This window comes from Trachypithecus francoisi, unplaced genomic scaffold (assembly GCF_009764315.1).
Source record: "Trachypithecus francoisi isolate TF-2019V2 unplaced genomic scaffold, Tfra_2.0 Lachesis_group5, whole genome shotgun sequence".
Classification (NCBI taxonomy): domain Eukaryota; kingdom Metazoa; phylum Chordata; class Mammalia; order Primates; family Cercopithecidae; genus Trachypithecus; species Trachypithecus francoisi.
In genome coordinates, this window is record NW_022681470.1 from 117,380,638 (window position 1) to 117,402,691 (window position 22,054).

The following is a 22,054-nucleotide window of genomic DNA, read 5'->3' on the forward strand; positions in this document are numbered from 1 at the left end:
TTTTTTATTTTTTTTTATTTCTTGAGACAGGATCTCACTCTGTCACCCAGCTGGAGTGCAGTGGTGCTATCTCAGCTCACTGCAACCTCCATCTTCTGGGTTCAAGAGATTTACCTGCCTCAGCCGACTAAGTAGCTAAGATTACAGGTGTGCACCACCATACCTGGCTAATTTTTGTATTGTTAGTAGAGATGGGGTTTCACCATGTTGGCCAGGCTGGTCTTGAATTCCTGACCTCAAGTGATCTGCCTGATTTAGCCTCCCAAAGTGCTGGGATTATAGGCGTGAGCCACTGTGCCTGGACAGATTTTTTAAATAGTATTTTTCCTTTTTTTAGACAGAGTCTCACTGTCACCAAGGCTGCAGTTCAGTGGCACCATATCGGCTCACTGCTACCCCTGTCTCCTGGGTTCAAGCAATTGTCCAGCTTCAGCCTACTGAGTAGCTGGGATTACAGGTGCCCATCACCAAGCCCGGCTAGTTTTTATGTTTTTAATAGAGACAGGGTTTCACCATGTTGGCCAGGCTGGTCTCAAACTCCTGACCTCAGGTTATCCACCTGCCTTGGCTTCCCAAAGTGCTGGGATTACAGGTGTGAGGCATGGCGCCTGGCTAAAACAAAATTTTTCTAAGGATTAGTTACATTCACCAAACATTAGTTGTTCCAATGTATGCTAGAAAGTTTCTATGATAGCAGCTATAATGATACATTATTATAGTTGTGTATTAGTCCGTTTCATGCTGCTGATAAAGACATCCTTGAGATTGGGAAGAAAAAGAGGTTTAATGGACTTACAGTTCCACATGACTGGGGAGGCTTCACAATCATGGAGGAAGACAAGGAGAAGCAAGTCACATCTTACAAGGATGTTGGCAGGCAGAGAGAGAGATTGTGCAGGGAAACTCCCACTTTTAAAAGCATCAGATCTTATGAGACTTACTCACAATCACAAGAACAGCATAGGAAAGTCTCGCCCCCATAATTCAATCACCTCCCACTGGGTTCTTCCCATAACACATGGGAATTGTGAGAGTTACAAATCAAGATGAAGTTTGGTTGGGGACACAACCAAACCGTATCAATTTAGAAAGGATATCTTACACTATTCAGTAGGATCCAAATTTCCTTACAAGAGAATCTATTTTGTTTTTAGTTTCTTATTCCTACAGCCCTATTTAATACTTATTGTTCAGTAGTTATTTAACAGATATTCAAATCATTCAAAAATGAACAAAGAAACAAATAAAAATTAATAATGGGACAAATAAATACAAAAATTAATGATGGAATATGCAAATAAATGCCAAAATATAATTAAAAATAATTTTCAATGCAATCTCAGCCAGTGTGGCCAAAAGGTGCTTTATGTGGTGCTTATTTACTGTCTTTGATATGTCATATTCTGTCTACTATTCATTGCTATAATCTCCTTTAGCAATGATACTTTACTGACCTATAAAAACCTATAAAAATAAAATACTTTATTCCAAGTAGATTTTTAAGATCATATAAACATTTTAGCTATAATATGTTTAATTATTTTCTTATGTTAAGAAGCATAGGACACTTCAAGTACGCCTTTTTACAAAATTAGAGTAAAATCATTTAAAAAATTGGGGCCTACAGTAGTGCACATGGTCCATAGAATTCCCTTTGACATTCTTTTTACAGAGTGCCTTATTGTAGAACTGTTTCTGGGTGGCAGTCTGATTGATTGCTCTGTGATAGACCTCCCAATACTCAGCTTACTCATTCATACGACCAGAGATAAAGATAAATTCAGGGATCCAGTTAGTTCTGTGACCTTCACTGGTAATGAATCCTGTAGGGTAATTAGCTGCAATTTGAAGCATTTTAAAATTAATTGCCTTTAGTTTAATAAAGTTTTTGCTTGCTTAGAAATCAGAACAATGGTAAACACTTTAACAAACTCGTTAACAATCTTTTATTATAGAGTAATTGTGACCTTGAAGAGTTGTTTGTTTGCTTTTTTCCCATTATAATGGCATGCACAATATACTATGCATAGCAATGGTTTAATTTTAACTTTTTAGAGCTTTATTTTATGTGTTATAAATCCTATTATATTTGGAATCATGTATAACTCAGTAAAATGTATTAAAATCTCTTCTAAAATTGTTCTTGCTCAGATTCATATTTTAATTTCTTGTTTGTTTAGCTTATTTGGCCATATGCTTGTCATATTGCTCTGGGCTCAAAAGCAACCACCCTGACACATTTTTTTTTTTTAAAGAACATTACATTATAATTTATACATTTTAACAGGAGTATGAATCTATGCCAACATGACAGATAAAAAATCCATGAAATATAATGTTAGCTAGAGAAATAATATACCCAGGAGGAAAAGCAGACTTTTTAATTTCCATATTTTAAATTTCTATTTTTACCTCTACACAAAAATAGCTTAAAATGTGTCTTAATTCAACCAATTTCATAGTGTGTATTTTAAAAGTCACATACTTTTTCATTCAAAGTCATGTCTTCTGGTACTAACTATTATATTACCGCTAGATTATGCTGTTTCAAACTTATGTTCAAACATATTTTTTATGCTCTCTAATTACAGAGCCTGTCACTTTTTTCATTAGGGTTACATGCACTTTGAGTTGTTTTCATAGAGTATGATGAGCTGTCACGGCAACACACACCTGAGTGATCAACAATAAGTATAAAGAGCCCTATAGCAAAGTAGCTAATTACCTTGGTTTATAAGTATGTTAAACAGAAAATGTTACTCAAGTTGTATTGTTTCTGGTATACCTATTAATAAAAATATAGATATGGATTAACCATTAAAAATAGTTACATGTATAGTCAATCATATACTGTAAATTAAGCCAAAAACATAAATTCAGTGAGATATTTGTACCAGAAATCTTATAGCAGGGATAGAGGCTGTAATAAACATGTACCTTATCAATTAGTCTTAGTTGGTTAAAGAAATGGAAAAAGAGCCAAATGATCTCTTACATTCAAAATTATAAAGGATCAGAGGGGTGGCCACAATGGCTGACTAGAAGCAGATAGTGTGCATGGTTCTCATGGAGTGGAACAAAAGGGGCAAGTAAATACCACACCTTCAGTTGGAACATCCAGGTACAAGCATTGAGACTAATCAAAGAAACAACATGATCCACAGAGAATGGAAAAAAGCAAGGTAGGATGGTGGCCCATCTGGGAGCAATATGGAGCCAGGGGAAACTCCCCTGCCCAGGGGAGCAGTCAGTGAATGTGTGATGCTAGAAAACCACATTTCTCCCACAGATCTTTGCAACCCTTAGGTCAGGAGATATCCTTGTGAACCTACTCCACCAGGGCCTTCAGTCTAACAGAGCTACATGGAATCTTGACAAAGCAGTCACTCAGGCATACATGGAGACACAAGGAACCGAGATACCTGGACTTTCTGTGCTTCCCAACAAAAGTAGCTGCAACTCCATCAAAGAGGAATGTTAAACCTGGTACATACCCCTAGGAAAGAGGCTGAATCCAAGAGGCTGAGTAGTAACAGTCTGAAGGCCCCACTTCTATGGGGCCTCATGGGATAAGACCCACTGGTTTAAAATTCCAGTCAGCCACCACTAGCACCATTGCACTTTTCTGAGATGAAGCTCCCAGGGAGAGAAGTTACCATCTTTGCTGTTTGGTGGACTTAGTTCTTCCAGCTTCTGGGCTCTGAATAGTCCAGATCTACTAGGGATAGAAGCAATCTCAGGCACAGCACAGTTGCTCTATGAAAACATGGGCATACTGTTTTTCAAGTCAGTCCCTGATCCTGTTCTTGCTCACTGGGCAGGGCCTCCTAACCAAGGTTGCTGCCAGCCACCTCATCAGTGTTCTCTAGCTGACAGAGATTTACAGCTTTCCTGGGATGCAGCTCCCAGAGGGAGGGGTGGAACACAATCTTTGTTGTTTGGGCAACTTAGCTATTCCAGCTATTAGGCTTTGTGGAGTCCAAGCCCACCAGTGGCAAAATTGGTTCTTCAGCACAGCACAGCTACTCTACAAAAACATGGCCAGATTTCTTTTTTAAGTGAGTCTCTGGTCCCATTTCTCCTCACTGAGGGTAACCTCCCAGCCTAAGTCTTCAGCCACCTTCTACAGGTGCATCAAGGCTGGCAACAGTTTGGTAAATCCCTGGAACAGAGCTCCCAAAGGGAGGGGCAGGCAGTTATCTTTGCTGTTATGCAGTCTTCATTGTTGTTACCTCCAGGTACCAGAAAATCTGAGATGACTAGGGAATAGAGCAGGCCCCCAGCATACCACAGCAGCCCTACAGAAAAGGGCCAAACCACTCTATCAGCGCCCATTCCTATATCTCTATGCTGGTAAGGTTCTCCATACTTGGGCCTCCAGCCACGTACCACCAGAGATATCAAGCCAGTAGCAGCTCTGACCCCTGGGGCAACTGAAAGTCTCTCTCTATTGCCTCTACAGTAGATATGTCCTTGCTACCCTAGTGTTACGAGATGTCTAGGGGGTCGATTTTTCTAGCCAGAAACCTCTGTGGCCTCAGTGCATTTTGCCCAGGTTCTTGTCCTATGTCTAGGAGGAATGAGGTACACAGACAAGTGAAGGGTGAGGAAAAAGTTTTATTCAGTGTTAGAACTGCTCAGGAGAGTGGATAGCTCCTCTCTGTAGGCAGGTCATCCAGTCAAGTGTTCAGTTCTTAACAGACAGGAGGACCTGGAGGAGGTGGCTTCTCTCCTCAGGCAAGTCATTCCAACATCTCTACAGGTCTCTGAAGGTCTCTGAAACTCTTAGCAGATACGGTAGCTCCTCTCTGCCAGCAGGTCGTCTCTGTAGCTCTCAGAAGAGAGGGTACTTCTCTCTGCATTGGTCATTCCATCATCTCCAGCTAGCATTCCTATACACCCACAACAACCAAACTGAGAGCCAAATCAGAAAGGCAATCCCATTCACAATTAGCATATAAAGATTAAAATACCCAGGAATATAGATAACCAGGGAGGTAAAAGATCTCTACAATGAGAATTACAAAACACTGCTCAAATAAATCCAAGAAGATACAATCAAATGGAAAAACATCCCATGCTCATGGAAAGAAAGATTCCGTATTTTAAAATGACCATACAGCCAAAAGCAATTACAGATTTAATACTATTTCTATCAAACTACCAATGATATTTTTTACAGAACTAGAAAAAAAATAATTTAAAATTTATATGAAACCAAAAAATAGCCTGTGTTAGTATTTTCTCATACTGCCATAAAGAAATACCCAAGACTGGGTAATCTGTAAAGGAAAATGATTTAATTGACTCACAGTTCCACATGGCTGGGAAGTCTCAGGAAACAGTCATGGAGGAAAGAGAAGCAGGCACGTCTTACATGGTGGCAGGTGAGAGAAAGACCAAAGGAGAAAGAGCCCCTTATAATACCATCAGATCTTATGATAACTCATTCACTATCATGAGAACAGCATGGGGGAAACTGACCCCATGATCCAGTCACCTCCCATCAGGTCTCTCTCTCAACACCTGGGGATTACAATTTAAGATGAGATTTGGGTGGGGACATAAAGCCTAATCATACCATTCTGCCCAGTCCCTCCGAAATCTCATATTTCAAAACCAATCATGCCTTCCCAATAGACTCCCCATATCCTAATTCATTTCAGCATTAACCAAGAAATCCAAGTACAAAGTCTCATATGAGACAAGGCAAGTCCCTTCTACCTATGAGACTGTAAAGTCAAAAGCAAGTTAGTTATTTTCAAGATACAATGGGGTAACCAACATCAAGTAAGTGTTTCCATTCAAAATGGGAGTGCTTGGCCAAAATAAAAGGGCTACAGGCCCCATGCACATCTAAAACCCAGCAGAGCAGTCATTAAATCTTAAAGCTCCAAAAAAAATCTCCTTTAACTCCATGTCTCACATCTGGGGCACAATGATGCAAGTGGGTGGGCTCCCATGACCTTGGGCAGCTCCTTCACAGGTTGGCATTGAGTGCCTGTTGTTTATCCAGGTACATTGTGTAAGCTATCAGTGGATCTACCATTCTGGGGTCTGGAGGATGGTGGCCCTCTACTCACAGCTCCACTAGGCAGTGTCCCAGTGGGGACTCTGTATGGGGGCTCCATCACCATATTTCCCTTCCACATTGCCCTAGCAGAGGTTCTCTTTGAGACCTCTGCTTCAGCAGCAGATTTCTACCTGAACATCCAGGAGTTTTCATACATCCTCTGAAATCTAGGCAGAAATTTCCAAACCTCAATTCTTAAATTCTCTGTACCTACAGGCCCAACACCACATAGAAGCTGCCAAAGCTTGGGACTTGCACTCTCTGAAGCAATGTCCTGAGCTGTACCTTGGAACCTTTCAGCCATGGCTAGAGCTGGAGCACCTGGTACTCAGGTCACAGAGTCCTGAGGTTGCACACAGAAAGAGAGCCTTGGGTCTAGCCCATGAAACCATTTTTTTTTCTTCCTAGGCCTTTGAGCCTGTGGTGTGAGGTGCTGCCATGAAGACCTCTGATATGCCCTGAAGACATTTTCCCCATCGTCTTGGCAAATAACATTAGCTTCCTCATTATGCAAATTTTAGCAGCTGGCCTGAATTCCTTATGGTTAAAGGATAATTTCACCAGATATACTATTGTAGAGTGATTTTTTTTTTTTCCTTCAGCACTTTATTTTATGCCTCTCTCTCCTGGCTGTAAAATTTCAACACAAAGTCTGTTGCCAGACATATTTGAGCTCAACTGTATGTTATTTATTTCTTTTCTCTTCTGGCTTCTAGAATTATTTCTTTATCCTTGACCTTTGGGAGTTTGATTGTTAAATGCCTTGAGGAGTCTTCTTTGAGTTAAATTTACTTGGTGTTCTATAACCTTCTTGTATTCAAATATTGATATCTTTCTCCAGATTTGGGAATTTTTCTGGTATTATCCTTTTTAATTAAATTTCTATCCTTATCTCTTTCTCTGCCTTCCCTTTAAGGCCAGTAACTCTTAAATTTGTCCTTTTAAGGCTATTTTCTAGATCCTGTAGACATGTTTTCATTGTTTTGTTTTGTTTCTGTCTCCTCTGACTGTGTATTTTTAAATAGATTGTTTCAAGCTTACTAATCTTTCTTCTGCTTGATCCATTTTGCTATTGAAGGACACTGATGCATTCTTCAATATGCCAATTGCATTTTTCAGCTCCAGAATTTCTGTTTGATTTTCAAAAATTACTTTGATCTTTCTGTTAAAGTTATTTGATGGATTTCTGAATTTCTTCTCTGTATTATCTTGAATTTTTTTTTTTCTTTTTTTTTTTTTTTTGAGACGGAGTCTCGCTCTGTCGCCCAGGCTGGAGTGCAGTGGCCAGATCTCAGCTCACTGCAAGCTCCGCCTCCTGGGTTTAAGCCATTCTCCTGCCTCAGCCTCCCAAGTAGCTGGGACTACAGGCGCCAGCCACCTCGCCCGGCTAGCTTTTTTTGTATTTTTTTAGTAGAGACAGGGTTTCACCATGTTAGCCAGGATGGTCTCGAACTCCTGACCTCGTGATCCGCCTGTCTCGGCCTCCCAAAGTGCTGGGATTACAGGCTTGAGCCACCGCGCCCGGCCCATTATCTTGAATTTCTTTGCATTTCTTCAACACATCTATTTTGAATTCTGTCTGAAAGATCACACATCTTTGTTTCTCCAGGAATGGTCCTTGGTTCCTTATTCATTTCCTTTGGTGAGATCGTGTTTTCTTGGATGCTGTTGTTGCTAATAGATATTCTTCAGTGTCTTGGCTTTGAAGAATTATGTATATATTGTAGTCTTTACTCTCACAACTTATTTGCAGCTGTCCTTCTTGGGAAGGCTTTTAAGGTATTTGAAAGGACTTGGGTGTTTTCCTCTAAACTGTGTCTACTTTAGGGGCACCACACACCCAGTAATGCTGTGGTTCTTGCAGACTCAAGAGGTACCATCTTAATGGTCTTGGACAAGATCTGGGAACATTCTCTGGATTACGACGTAGATCTTTTTTCTCTTCTCTTACATTTTCCCAAACATACAGAGTCTGCCTATCTGTTCTAAGCCACCTAAAGCTGGAAATAGAGTAACACAAGCACCATTGTGGCCACCACCACTATGATTATACTGGATCAGACATGAAGCCAGCACAGAACTGGGTCTCTCCCAAGGCCTGTTGTAACCACTTCCTCCTGACTACTGCTTATATTCACTGAATGGTCTGAGGCTCTCCAATCAGTAGGTGGCAAACCAGTCAGGTCTGTGTCTTTCCTTTTAAGGCTGTGAGGTACCTCAGACCCCGGGTGAGTCCTGAAGTGCCAACAGGAAGTCAGGGCCCAGAATCAAAAATCTACCTTGAATCTACCTAGAGTTCTCTTGTATTGTGGCTGAGCTGGCACTCAAACCACAAGACGCAGTCTTTCACACTCTGCCCTTTCCTTTCCAAAGGCAGAGAAGCCTCAACTCATAGCTACCACCACCCCAGGTCATGAGGAGTACAATGAGACTACTGCAATGTTCCCTTAAGGCCTAAGGTTTCTTAGGTCAGCTTGTGGTGAATGCTGTCTGGCCTGAGACTCACACTTCAGGGCAGTGGTCTCCTCTCTGGGAGTCAGCTGAGTTTGGTCTGGTTTTTTCTTTCTGCTATAACAGGACAGCACTGAGTTTTATGTCTCACAATTGCTGTGTTCTCCATCCCCCAGCACCCAGAGATACTGTTCACACCTTGCCACTGCTGAGGGGTAATGTCAGCAATTCAGGACTGTATTTTATATCTCTTCAGTGCTTCTTTCAGTGATGTAAAGTTAAAACCAAGTACACTGAGTGCACACCTGATTTCTAGTGCTTATGAAGGTGTGTTTTCTGTATACGTAGTTGTTAACTTGGTGTCCTCGCAGGCAAGATGATCAGTGGAGCTCTCCATTCCACCATCTTGCTCTGCCAGCACAATCTATTTGTATATCTTCTTTTAAGAAATATCTATTCAGGTCTCTTACCTATTTTTATTGAAGTATAATAACTGTTGAATTATTTGAGTTTCTTACATATTTTGGATACTAAACTCCTATCGGACAATCAGATGTATAGTTTGTTAATATTTTGTTTCGTTATGTAGGCTTTACTTCACTCTGTTGATTGTTTTCTTTTTTGTGGAGAAGTTTTTTAATTTGATGAAATCCTTTGTCTACTTTTGCTTTTGTTGCTTTTATGTTTGAGATTTTTATCTAAAAAATCTTTGTACAGAACAATGTCATGAAGTGTTTTCCCTAAGTTGTCTTCTAGTAGTTTCACAGTTTTCATTCTCACATTTTAGTTTTTATTTTGAGTCGATAGGTGTCTAGTTTCATTATTCTTGCATGTGGATATCCAATTTCCCTCATACTATTTATTGAAGAGACTCAGCCCACTCGCACCTCTTGGGCTCAGGGGCCTGATTCTACTGATTTTGGTATGTTATTTCATATTCTGTAAATATACAAAGTTTATTGGTTCTAACTGTTTATGGCAGAGTCTTTAAGGTTTTCTATATATAAAATTATGTAATCTGTAAACATGAATACTTTGATTTCCTCTTTTTCAATTCAGATGACTTTTATTTCTCTTTCTTGCTTATTTGATCTTGTTAGGAATTTCAGTATTGTGGAATAAAAGTTATGCAAATGAGAATTTTTGTCTTGTTCCAGATCTTAGAGGAAAAGCTTTCAACTTTTCCCCAAATTGTGTGGCTGGCACATATGGCTTTAATTGTGTTGAGGTATGTACCTTCTATGCTTAACTTATCAAGAGTTCTTATTGTGAAGGATGTTGAATGATATCAAATACTTTTTCTGTGTATATTGAAATAATATAGTTTTTGCCCTTGATTCTATTAATATAATGACTTGCACTTACTGATCTGCATAGGATGATCCATCTTTGCATTGCTGAGATAAATCTCACTTGATCATGGTAAATGTTATTTTTAACATTTTGTTAAATAAATTTAGTTTGCTAATATTTTGTTGATGTTTGCATCAATGTTTATCAGATATTTTGGCCTGTAGATTTCTTTTTTTCTTGTCTGGTTTAGGTATTGGAATAATATTGGTCTCATAGAATAAGTTTGAAAGGTTATCCTCCTTTTTAATTTTCTGGAATAGCTTGAGAAAAAAATATATTAGCTCTTCTTTAAGTGTTTGGTAGACTTCTGCAATTAATATTTTAGGTGTTGGGCTTTTCTTTGATGGGAGATTTTTTATTACAGATTCAATCTTATTACTTATCATCATTCTGTTTATATTTCCTTTTTTGATTCAGATTTTGTAGGCGGTTTGTGTCCAGGAATTTGTTTTTCTTATAGGCTTTCCAATGTGTTGGCATATAGTCATTCATAATAATCTCATATAACACTTTGTTTTTCTGAATCAGTACTGTTTCCTATTTCAACTCTGATTTTATTTGAATTTTCTATTTTTTTCCCTTAGTAAATCTGTCCTAAAGCTTGTCATTTTTATTTATCTTCTCAAAAATCCAGCTATTGATTTCATATATTTTTACCTATATAATTATCTTAATTGACACATAATAATTATACATATATATGGGATAGTGATATTTCAATACATGTATATAATATATAATGATCAAATCAAGTGTGAAACCTGAATATCTGAGACAGACTCAGTTAATTTAGAAAATTTTCATTGCCGAGGTGGAGAAAGTGCATTCTTGACACAGCCTCAGAGGTCCTGATGACATAGGCATATGGTGGTCAGGAGCCAGATTGGTTTTATACATTTTAGGGGGACTTGAGACATCAATCAATATATGTAAGATGTTATTGGTTTCATCCAGAAAGGTGGGACAGCTCAAAGCAGGTAGGGGGCTTCCAGGTCACAGATAAGTGAGAGAGAAGCGTTGCATTATTTTGAGTTTCTGATTAGCCTGTCCAAAGGAGGCATTCAGATCTGCATTTATCTGAGTGAACAGAGAGGTGACTTTGAATAGAATGGAATGCAAGTTTGCCCTAAGCAGTTCCCAGCTTGATTCCTTTAGCTTAGTGATTTGGGTGCCCCCAAATTTATTTTCTTTTCACACAAGGTAATTAGCATATGTGCCACCTCAACATTTATTCTTATTTTTTAAAATTTCAATAGTTTTTAGGTAGTTTTTGGTTACATGGGTAAGTTTTTTAGCAGTGATTTCTGAGATTTTGGTGCACCTATTTCCTGAGCAGTGTACATTGTACCCAATATGTAGTCTTTGATTTCTCACCCTGCTCTGATCCTTCCCCCCAAGTCCCCGAAGTTCATTATATTATTCTTTTTTTTTTTTTTTTTTTTTTGAGACGGAGTCTCGCTCTGTCGCCCAGGCTGGAGTGCAGTGGCACAATCTCGGCTCACTGCAAGCTCCGCCTCCCGGGTTCCCGCCATTCTCCGCCTCAGCCTCCGAGTAGCTGGACTACAGGCGCCCACCACCGCGCCGGCTAGTTTTTTGTATTTTTAGTAGAGACGGGTTTCACCGTGTTAGCCAGGAGGGTCTCGATCTCCTGACCTCGTGATCCACCCATCTCGGCCTCCCAAAGTGCTAGGATTACAGGCTTGAGCCACCGCGCCCGGCCCATTATATTATTCTTAAGTTTTTGCATCCTCTTACCTTAGCTGCTACTTATAAGTGAAAACATACAATATTTGGTTTTTCATTCCTGAGTTACTTCACTTAGAATAATGGCATCCAGCTCTATCCAAGTTGCTGCAAAGGCCATTGTTTTGTTTCATGTTATGGCTGAATAGATTCTGATGTGTATATATACCACATTTTTTTAAACCACTCATTGGTTGATGGGCATTTAGTTTAGTTTCATATTTTTACCATTTTGATTTGTGCTGCTATAAAGATGTATGTGCAGGCTTATTTTTCATGTGATGACTTCTTGTTATCTGGATAGATACCCAGTACCAGTAGTGGGATTGATGGATTGAAAGGTAATTCTACTTTTAGTTCTATAAGGAATCTCATTACTGTTTTCCATAATAGTCGTGTTAGTTTACATTCCCATCAGAATTGTAAAGGTGTTCCCTTTTCACTACATCCACACCAACATCTATTATATTTTCACCTTTTAATTATGGCCAATTTTGCAGGAGTAAGGTGGTATCTTATTGTGGTTTTAATTTTCATTTCCCTAACAATTAGTTATGTTGAGCATTTGTTTCATGTTTGTTGGACATTTGTATATTTCTTTTGAGAATTGTCTATTCATGTATTTTGCCCACTTTTTGATGAGATTGTTTCTTCGCTTTTTCCGATTTATTTGAGTTCTTTGTAGATTCTGGATATTAGTCCTTTGTCAGATGCATGGTTTGCAAATATTTTCTCCCACTCTGTGCATTGTCTGTTCACTCTTCTAATTATTTATTTTGCTGTGTATCAGCTTATTAGTTTAATTAAGTCCCATTAATTTTTGTGCTTATTGCATTTTTTTTTTGTTCTTAGGATAGTTTCTTTTTTTTTTTTTTTTTTTTTGCCTAGGCTAATGTCTAGAAAAGTGGTTTTTTGTTTGTTTGTTTTTTTTAATGTTATCTTCTAGAATTTTTGTGGTTTCAGTCTTAGATTCAAGTCTTCGATCTACCTTGAGAGTTTATTTTTGCATAAGGTGAGAGATGAGGATTAGGTTTCATTCTACATGTGGCTTGCCAGTTTTCTCAGCATGATTTATTGAATAAAATGTCCTTTCACCACTTTATATTTTTGTATGCTTTGTAGATGATCAGTTTGCTGTATGTATTTGACTTCATATCTGGGTTATCTAATCTGTTCCATTGATTTACATGACTATTTTTATACCAGCATCATATTTTTGGTAACTATAACCTCATAGTATAATTTGAAGTCAGGCAATGTGATGCCTCCAGATTTTTTCTTTTTGCTTAGTATTGCTTTGTCCATGTAGGCTCTGGTTTGGTTTCATATAAATTTAAAATGCTTTTTTTCTAGTTCTGTCAAGAATGATGATGACATTTTCATAGGAATTACATTGAATCTGTAGATTGCTTTAGGCAGTATGGTCATTTTCACAATATTGATTCTATACATCCATGAGCATAGGATGTGTTTCCATTTGTTGGTATCATATATGATTTCCTTCAACAGTGTTTTGTAGTTTTTCATGTAGAGATATTTCACCTCCTTGGGCAAGTAGATTTCTAAGTATTTTTATCTATTTTTTTGTTTATTTATTTATTTGTATTCTGCAGCTGTTGTAAATATCATTGAGTTCTTGATTTGATACTCAGCTTTGTCATTTTTGGTATATAGCAGTGCTACTGATTTATTTGTGTACATTGATTTGTATCCTGAGACTTTACTGAACTCATTTTTCAGGTCTAGGAGATTTTAGGATCAGTTTAGGGTTTTCTAGGTACACAATCATATCATCAATGAACAGCAACAATTTGGCTTCCTCTTTTCAATGTGGATGTTATTTATTTCTTTCTTTTGTCTGATTGCTCTGGCTAGAATTTCCAGTACTATGTTGAATAGAAGTGGTGAAAGTGGGCATTTTTGTCTTATTCTAGTGCTATTGCCTTATTATTTCTGGAGAGGGTCTCCGTTTGATTTATTTCTGCTTTGGTCTTCATTATTTGTTTTCTTATATTATTTTTTGTTTACCTTGTTCCGGTTCTTTTAATTTATTGAGGTGCAACATTAGGTTGTTTGAGATCTTTCTCTTTTTTGATGTAGGTGTTTATTTCCTTCTGACTACTGCTTTGACTGTATCCTGTGGGTGTTTGTATATTGTATTGTGATTTACATTTGTCTTTAGAAGCTTTTTAAAAAAGCAATTTTAAATTCTAAATTGATCTGTTGGTTTTTCAAGGATTTACTTTCCATATATTTGTACAGTTTCCAAAGATGCTCTTGTTATTGATTTCCAGTTTCATGCCATTGTGTTTGAAAACAACAGTTGATATAATTTCAGGGGTGTTTTCTTTTTCTTTAATTTGTTAAGACTGGTTTTGTGCTACACTATGTGGTCGATCCTGGAGAATGTTCTCTGTGCACAAGAAAAGAATGTGTATTCTGCTGCTGTTGGAGGGAAAGTTCTACTTTTGGTCTATTTTATCTAAAGTGCTATTTGATTCCATTATTTCCTCATATATTTTATGCCTAGATGACTTGTCCATTATTGAAAATGGAATATTGAAGTCCTCTACTATTATTGTATTGCTATTTATTTCTCCCTTTTTGCCCACTGATATTTGCTTTATATTCTTAGGTGCTCCAATGTTCTGTACATAGGTATTTACAATTATATTTTCCTGATGAATTAATCCTTTTTTTAATTAAATAATGACCTCCTTTGTTTCTTGTGACAGTTTTTGACTTGAAGTCTACTTTTTTCTGAGGTAAGTATATCCACCTCTGCTTTATTATGATTACCCTTTGCATGAAACATCTTCTTCCCTCCTTTTGAGTCTGTGAATGTCCTTAAGGATTAGGTAGTTCTGTAGTTAAACCCTGTTTTGATATCCATGTGTAGCCATTCTAAGTCTTTTGATAAGATAATTGATTTCATTAAAATTAGGTTATTATTGATAAGTAAGATCTTACTACTGGCATTTTGTTAATTGCTTTTTTTTGTTTGTTTCGCTTTGTAGGTTTCTTGTCTTTTTCTTCAGAGGATTTCTCAGCAGAATCTCTATCAGCTGGGAGATAATAGGATGGTATATTTTAAATGACAAATGTAAAACTTTCAAGCAAGAATACCATATTCAGCCAAGCTGTCCTTCAGAAATTAAGAATAAATAAAGTGTTTTCCAGACAAGCAAAAGTTTAGGGAATTCACCACCACTACACCTGACCTACAAGAAGTGCTTTAAGGAGGTTTTCACGTAAAAACAAATGAACACAAACTACTATATGAAAATATTCAAAAGGATAAAATTCATAAGTGGGAGTAAATATAAAATTAACTTCACGATACCCCAATACTTTTATGGTGCTCTATAAATCAAATGTATATCTAGTATGAAGGTTAAAAGCCAAAACTGTCAAAAATAATGATATCTAAAATAGTCTGTTAAGAAATGCATAATGTAAAAAGATGTAAATTATGACATCAGAAATAAAAATCATGGGAGTAGGGTAAAAGTTTAGAGTTATTAGTGTGACTAAAATCAAGTTTCTATCAGTGTAGAATAGCCTATTATAATGATATTTTAAGTAAGCCTCATGGTAACCACACACACACACACACACATACACACACACATACACATATATATATACACACAAACAATAAAGAGAAAAAAAATATACAACCAATAAAGACAAAAAAGTCTCCTATATTTTCCTGTAAACTATCCAATTATAAATTATAAAACCATTGCCCAGGATATTATGTAAATAACATAAAGTATAAAAGTCTGAAAGTTGGCAGATCTTAACTTTCAGTTCAGTCAGTCTTGTTTTGGAGTCCATGCTGTTAATGCATATACTATTCTACCCAAATAAGAGCAATTATCTTTAATATACATTAATATATGTAAATGCTAATAATATCTCTAAAAGCATTTGCAGTAGGTTGGAAGAGTGGTTACCACAGGTAGGGCTAAGGAAAAGGAATGTGAAGCAGAGGTTTTTATGTTTTCTTCTTTTTTTCTTTTGATTTTTGTATTATGTTCATGTTTTCATAAATAAATAAAATAGAAAAAAAAGAAAGAAAGGAAGGGAAGAAGGTGAAAGGAAGGAAGAAAAGAAGGAGGAAGGAAGGAAGGAATAAAGGCAAAGAGAAACACCACAGAAGGAAGAAACTAATATGGCCCGTGTCTTTGGAGAATGATTTGCTTTTAAAATAATTTAAAAGAATATTTATTGACATAAAAGTGTATGTTTTGGTAATCACACAACCAAATTTTAGAACATTTTTATAGTTTGATGCTTTTAAGGGAGAAAAATTGTGTATTTATACATTATATGTATCAATAACACATAAAATGAAAAATCAAAATAAAAAAAGTATAGGAACAGGTATGATTTTTTTCTTGTGATTTTTTTCAACTCCTTACCTAAAATCAAACTGTATACAATCTTATTATAAAATAAACATTTCAACAAAATATTGATTAGGCTTTGAAAACAACCATATAATAGTGAATAATATATTTTAGGCTATACTTAGTACTTAATGTTAACATAATTAGTGACTTTAAGGAAATGAATTACTTTTTATTTATACTACTAAGTATAACAAGGTTTTATTATGAATCATGGGAAGCCAAGAAACAGCTTTCATATACTCAAGGTATAAAATATTTCTTTCTAACTTTAGAGAACATAGGCTTCTTGACTAATTCCTTTATATAAATGCATCAAATCTGCAGACTTATAAAGAACATTAGACAGACACATACTATAATCTTCATTATTCAAGAATAAATAACCCTTGCTATCTGGTGGTACACAGTGCCAAGTCATCTATAGCTATGATCACACTAGAGGTACGTTTTGATAAGATTGTATTGATTTGATAACATGATTGTAAAAGTGACAAAATACAAAGGTAGAGATACACGGCAATGACAACTTTCAATCTCTCACTGCTTTTGTAGAGTCTACAGGGAACTCTGTATGAAGAAGATAAGAGTTCATCTCCGTCAAATGAGAAAATGTACATAAACATCATTTGATGAAGCACCAAAGGTGCTGCTAACCCTGATTAAGTTTCTGCTCTCCAAGAAGGAAAATAAAACCAACAAAACAGAAGTCAGAAATCTGACATATATGTGTAGATGCATATTTATATTATCTTGAGTTTATATGTATACACACACACACACACACAATTTTTAAGGCAAAATCAATAAATACAGAATATTATTAAGCATAAAAATGAATAAAATATTGGTCATAGAAATGATTAATTAATGAGGTTTCAGAGAAATCTTTAAAGGAATGTGTAAACATAATAAAAATGACTGACATTGCTGCATGGTGGCTATCTGCAGCTCTGAAAATAATTCTCAACTACTAAGTTTGAATTTTCTCTCCTATGTTCAATAACGAAGTTGTTCTCCAAAGCCTCCCTGGCATTTTACTTTTATTATGCGGTTATATCCACAGCAAAATAACTGGTGCTCTATTCAATTCCATGGGCCAATTTATTATTCAGTTTTGTTTTGTGGTTTTGGTTATCTGCTCACTGTACAGCCCCACAAGAAAACATCTTATTTTCATGAGATAATCAAAGAAAGAATTGTTGAACAAACATTATTTGAGTTAAAAAATGTATTTAAATTCAGGACACAGAACAAAAAATTAGATATGTTAGTAAAAGGTGTTTATGACTTCTTGAATAAGGCATATACATTCCTTTATTATATATAAATTTCCTCTGGAGATTTTATTTTTGCCATATGGGAAAATAGCGATAACAATAACAATATTGTTCTATTAAACAATAGAAAACAAATTATGAGGTAGGAGTTTATTTTCTCCAACCATATAATTTTATTCTGTTCAAAGATTCTGTATGGATCAATCTCTCTCTCTCTCTCTCTCCTGTCTCTGTATATGTTGGGTGTGTGTGTGTATATGTGTATGTACAACCATTTTAGAAGGCATGGTATCAGGACAAAATCCAGTTAAATCAATGCAGAAATAAATGACATTTACTTCCAGGAAAATGTAATTAGCATCTACTATGTCCCTGGCATTGTTATAAGAGTATAAATGACTTTGGGTGATTTCATCATGCCCAGTGTGATGCACATTCATAGCAACGTGTTATGCATTTCAGATGTTATACAAGTGGACATACCAGTTTTTCCTAGATCTACTGTCAACGCTTAAAACTACTGTCACACTGTTCCTCTTTTCTATGTATTTGTTACATTCTGGAACACAGTGGGGGGTTGAAATTGTGCCACTGTTGCCTCATACACGAGGAACTGAAATGCTTGTAAGGGATAGAAAGAGTGTGACTTGGTGATGATCGATTTGCAGGTTTTCTGTTATTGATCAACAGAATTGAGAAGACTATAATTTTTCTAGGATGTAGATTCCATTTGTAATTAATTTGCCATTGAAAGTAATAATCAGAAAGTTCTGCTTCTGTAATACATTGTCTTATGATTTTGGAGGCAGGTGAGAAGGGAAGCAGCCAGGTTACAGTCATTTCTATCATTGTTTTTTTCACATCGTGTTATAGTGATTGGTTTACATATTGTTTTCCACTGAAATCAAAAAGGATAGGAGTCATGTGTTGCTACCATGACCACAGTGCCTGACACAGTAGCCAACAAACAAACAAAAAACTGAATGTTGAATTAGATCCAGTCAGTGATAGTCCTTAAAATAATAAGAATAAAGATAGGACTTTTAGAGTGTTCAATTTCTTTGAAAGGAAAATCAATGGTGATTATTTATTGATATATTTAGCCCTTAAATAAATTCAAAAAATGAACCTCTAATTTTGTGTTATTAGAATTGTTTTCCACAATTATCTAGGCATAAATCTGAAAAGTAAATGAATAAATTTTAGCTCTCATAACAGACTATTCTTCCATCTTTCAGTTGCAGAGGTAGAATTCATATGCTAGTTTAGCAAGTTGAAATACCCATTTGTATTGCTAAGATTTATTTTATTATGTTTGTAGGCAGTTATAGAACTAGAGAAAATTATTGAAAATTATTAGTAGCTTTGTTTTTGCTATTGTTGAAATTTATGTTTATGTTTTTACCAATAGCCTTTAACACAGCAATTCCATTTCTAACAAACTTTCCTCATGGTTCTATAAAAAGTAATTATAACAATTTATGGTATGCCAAATTAGTTAGATCATATATCTAAAGAGTAATGAGACTATGATAAATCAATATTTCCATCCTATGCTGTTTCATAATATTTAGGTTATGAAATTAAAATAATTTATTTTCACAAGTAATTTTTTGCAAATAGATTGTGCTGAGTGCGGAAACCAAGCTATATTTTAGGCTTAACAGTCTTTTTGGTGTAGTCCAAACTCAAAATCAATACATGTAAGGATGATTTCTTCAGTCCTCCAAATTCAAAGTTTAAGTCCACAAAAACATTTCATGCAAATAATAATTCCTATAATCTTCAGGACTTCTACAAAGCACTGGGTTCCATTCAATTTTTATCTAAGGCCCACGTGATCTACTTGGTTTTGTCAGTAATACTATCTTGCATATGCTGTAGTTCTCTAGCTATTGCTCTATGGACTTGGGTTAAATTACTCATGAGTAGCTATTATGTGCCAGGAATTATGCTAGGTATAGGTATTCAAAGATGAGAAAAATCTAATTTTCTGAGAGAAAAGAGGCAAGTAGATATGTAATTATGATAGAGAGTATCCTGAAGAATGTCTATGTTCCACAAATACATCTTAGACCCATCCACTCTTTTCTCTGATGACTAATACCATTATTTCTCAATGAAAACTAGATTATATAGGAAATACTAAATTGAATTTTAGCAGTGTCTTCTATTCTCGTCAATTTATTTTACACATTTTAACTAAATCATGCTTTAAACAGGAAAATTTGAACATTTCATGCAACTATAAAATTCTCCAAATGTATTTTTATTCATTCAGATAAAGTTCTAAATTACTTACGTGTACCACAGAACTCTATATTATTGGACCCTGTCTGAATTTTTAATCCCTCCTTGGGTAGGCATTTGTTTTCTATGCCCAACCTTCTTTGATATTTTTCTGTCTCTTGGTTATGCAAAGTTGCTTCCCGCCTCACAACCATAGCACATTCTCTTTCTCTACTTAGAAAGCTCTTCCTCTTGCTGCTATGTGCCTTTCACTTGCTTATTTGATCCTCGTTTTTTGGTTCTTAACTTGGCTAATTCTTCTACAATAATGCAATACCTCACATTCTTCTTTATAGCATAAGTTACCAGACTAGAATTACTGAATTTGAATTCTGACTATAAAATTTATTTATTCCACGATTATGTCAAAATTGCTTAATGTCTCTGTCCTATAAATTTTTATTAGCAAAATGTGATTATAATGCTTACCTTATAGATATTTTTTAAATGACAAAAACTATATTAAAAACTTTGAGCAGGACGTAATATATAGTATATACTCAACAAATGTTAGGAATTATCACTAACTATCAGAGACTCTCCAGTTTATTTTTATTAAACTTCACAATAATCATCACAAATATAACTGAACACATACACATGCACACACACATGAGTGTGTAATTTCTCTGTATACTGTGTATCTCTCTGTCTTGAATATAAGCTCTGTGAGCTCAAAGTCCATGGGACTTAATTCTTTTTCATTAATGAAATATACCATAGTAAAGGCATCCAAGTATACAGTGACGATTGTGATGCATGTGCCAAGAAACGAGGCACCTGTCTTTAATGAAAGTCCTTTTGTTTTTCCATTCTCTGGCAGGAATGTTTAGCTTTAGAAATGATTTTTGTGTCCAATTTTGTTAGCTTTCAGTACCTATTAACTTATTTTGATCAAAGTTAAGACAATGCACGATATGTAAGTTAGATATTCAGACCGTGGGTCAATAAAAAAGTAAAACTTATTGTACCATGATATTTTGAACCATTCAATTAAAGCAAAAAAAAAAAAAAAATGTCAAAAGTGCTTTCACTGTTTTAACCGGTTAAATGATACGGTAGGATTTCAAACAATGATGTCAAACTATCCCCAGATTTATGGGCTTTCAACTGTTGAAATGGAATAAAACACTATGCAGAATACACAGATAATAGTGATAGTATGAAACATTTACAACCAAAGCTTGGTAGTTAGTAACATGGAAATGCAATGATAATTAAGAGCAGACAACTCAGAGAAATCTGTAGTTTTCACAGATGTGTTTATATAAACAAAAAGGAGAGTTTTTCTGAAGTTCTTCGGGTTAAAGATAAATGATCTGTTTCAGAAATTACCCAAGCAAAGGCCAGTCTAAATTCAATAAGTAATAGAACAACTCAACCAATGGGTCAATGTAGAAGTGGGAGATTTTAAGTGAACTTTATAAACTGAGGCATTTAATGATCCCAAACTATGAGAAACACAGTTGCCTAGCAATATTTCACCTTGCAAGAAAAAGTGCCTGTAAAGGGCCAGGTAGCATCCCTGAGTTAGAAAGACACTGGGAATTAACAAAAACAGATACCAGTAAAGATCAATTGAAAAAGAAAAAAAAATTCTCGTTATGTACAGATTTGCCATTAATTTATTCCCTCATTTACTCTAAATAATGCACAGACTAACTGAAAAAGAAAAGGCTTGTTTTGGACATATGTGTACAACGTCTCCATCATCTTAGGATGTGCTCAGCACTGAGAACAGTATAAATAGCATACCTCTGAAATTCAACAGACATGCTTTTTATGATTTAGATCAGTTATTAAACAAAATCATGAACTGGTCACTTAAACCACCAGTGACTCTCTTGACTCATCATAAATAAAAAAAATAGATACAAATAACTTCATAGGATGGCTAAAAGGTTGTACACCTTCTACAGGAAAATGTATATAAAACACCTAGCATAGTAAATACCAGCAGAAGGCACCACTATATATTATGCTTTTTTTTCTCCACATAATACTCATATGGAATAGTCAGGGTCTTCTAGAAAATTATTGGGAGCTGAATAAAAAATCAGCTTTGGGATAGGAAATAATTTATAGATAATGATGATAAAGGAAGATAAACAGTAAGATGTGTAATACAGTTGCTGCTTTGGGAAATTGTCAGTATTAATATTTTGATTGAAATCATGTTCCACTTTCTTTTTTATCCATTATTTATTTGTAACCACTGAATTGAGGTATAATTGATGTACAAAGAACTGTATGCATTTAATATATGAAATTTGCTAAGTTTGGACAAATATAAATATCAATGGCACCGTCACCACAATTGAGGTAAAAGACATATCCAGCACCTCCCAAGCTTCCTTGTGCCTTTTTTGTTTTGTTTTGTTTTATCTTCTGTGGTGAGAACACTTAACATGAGATCTACCTTCTTAAATTCTGAAGTGCACAATATATAA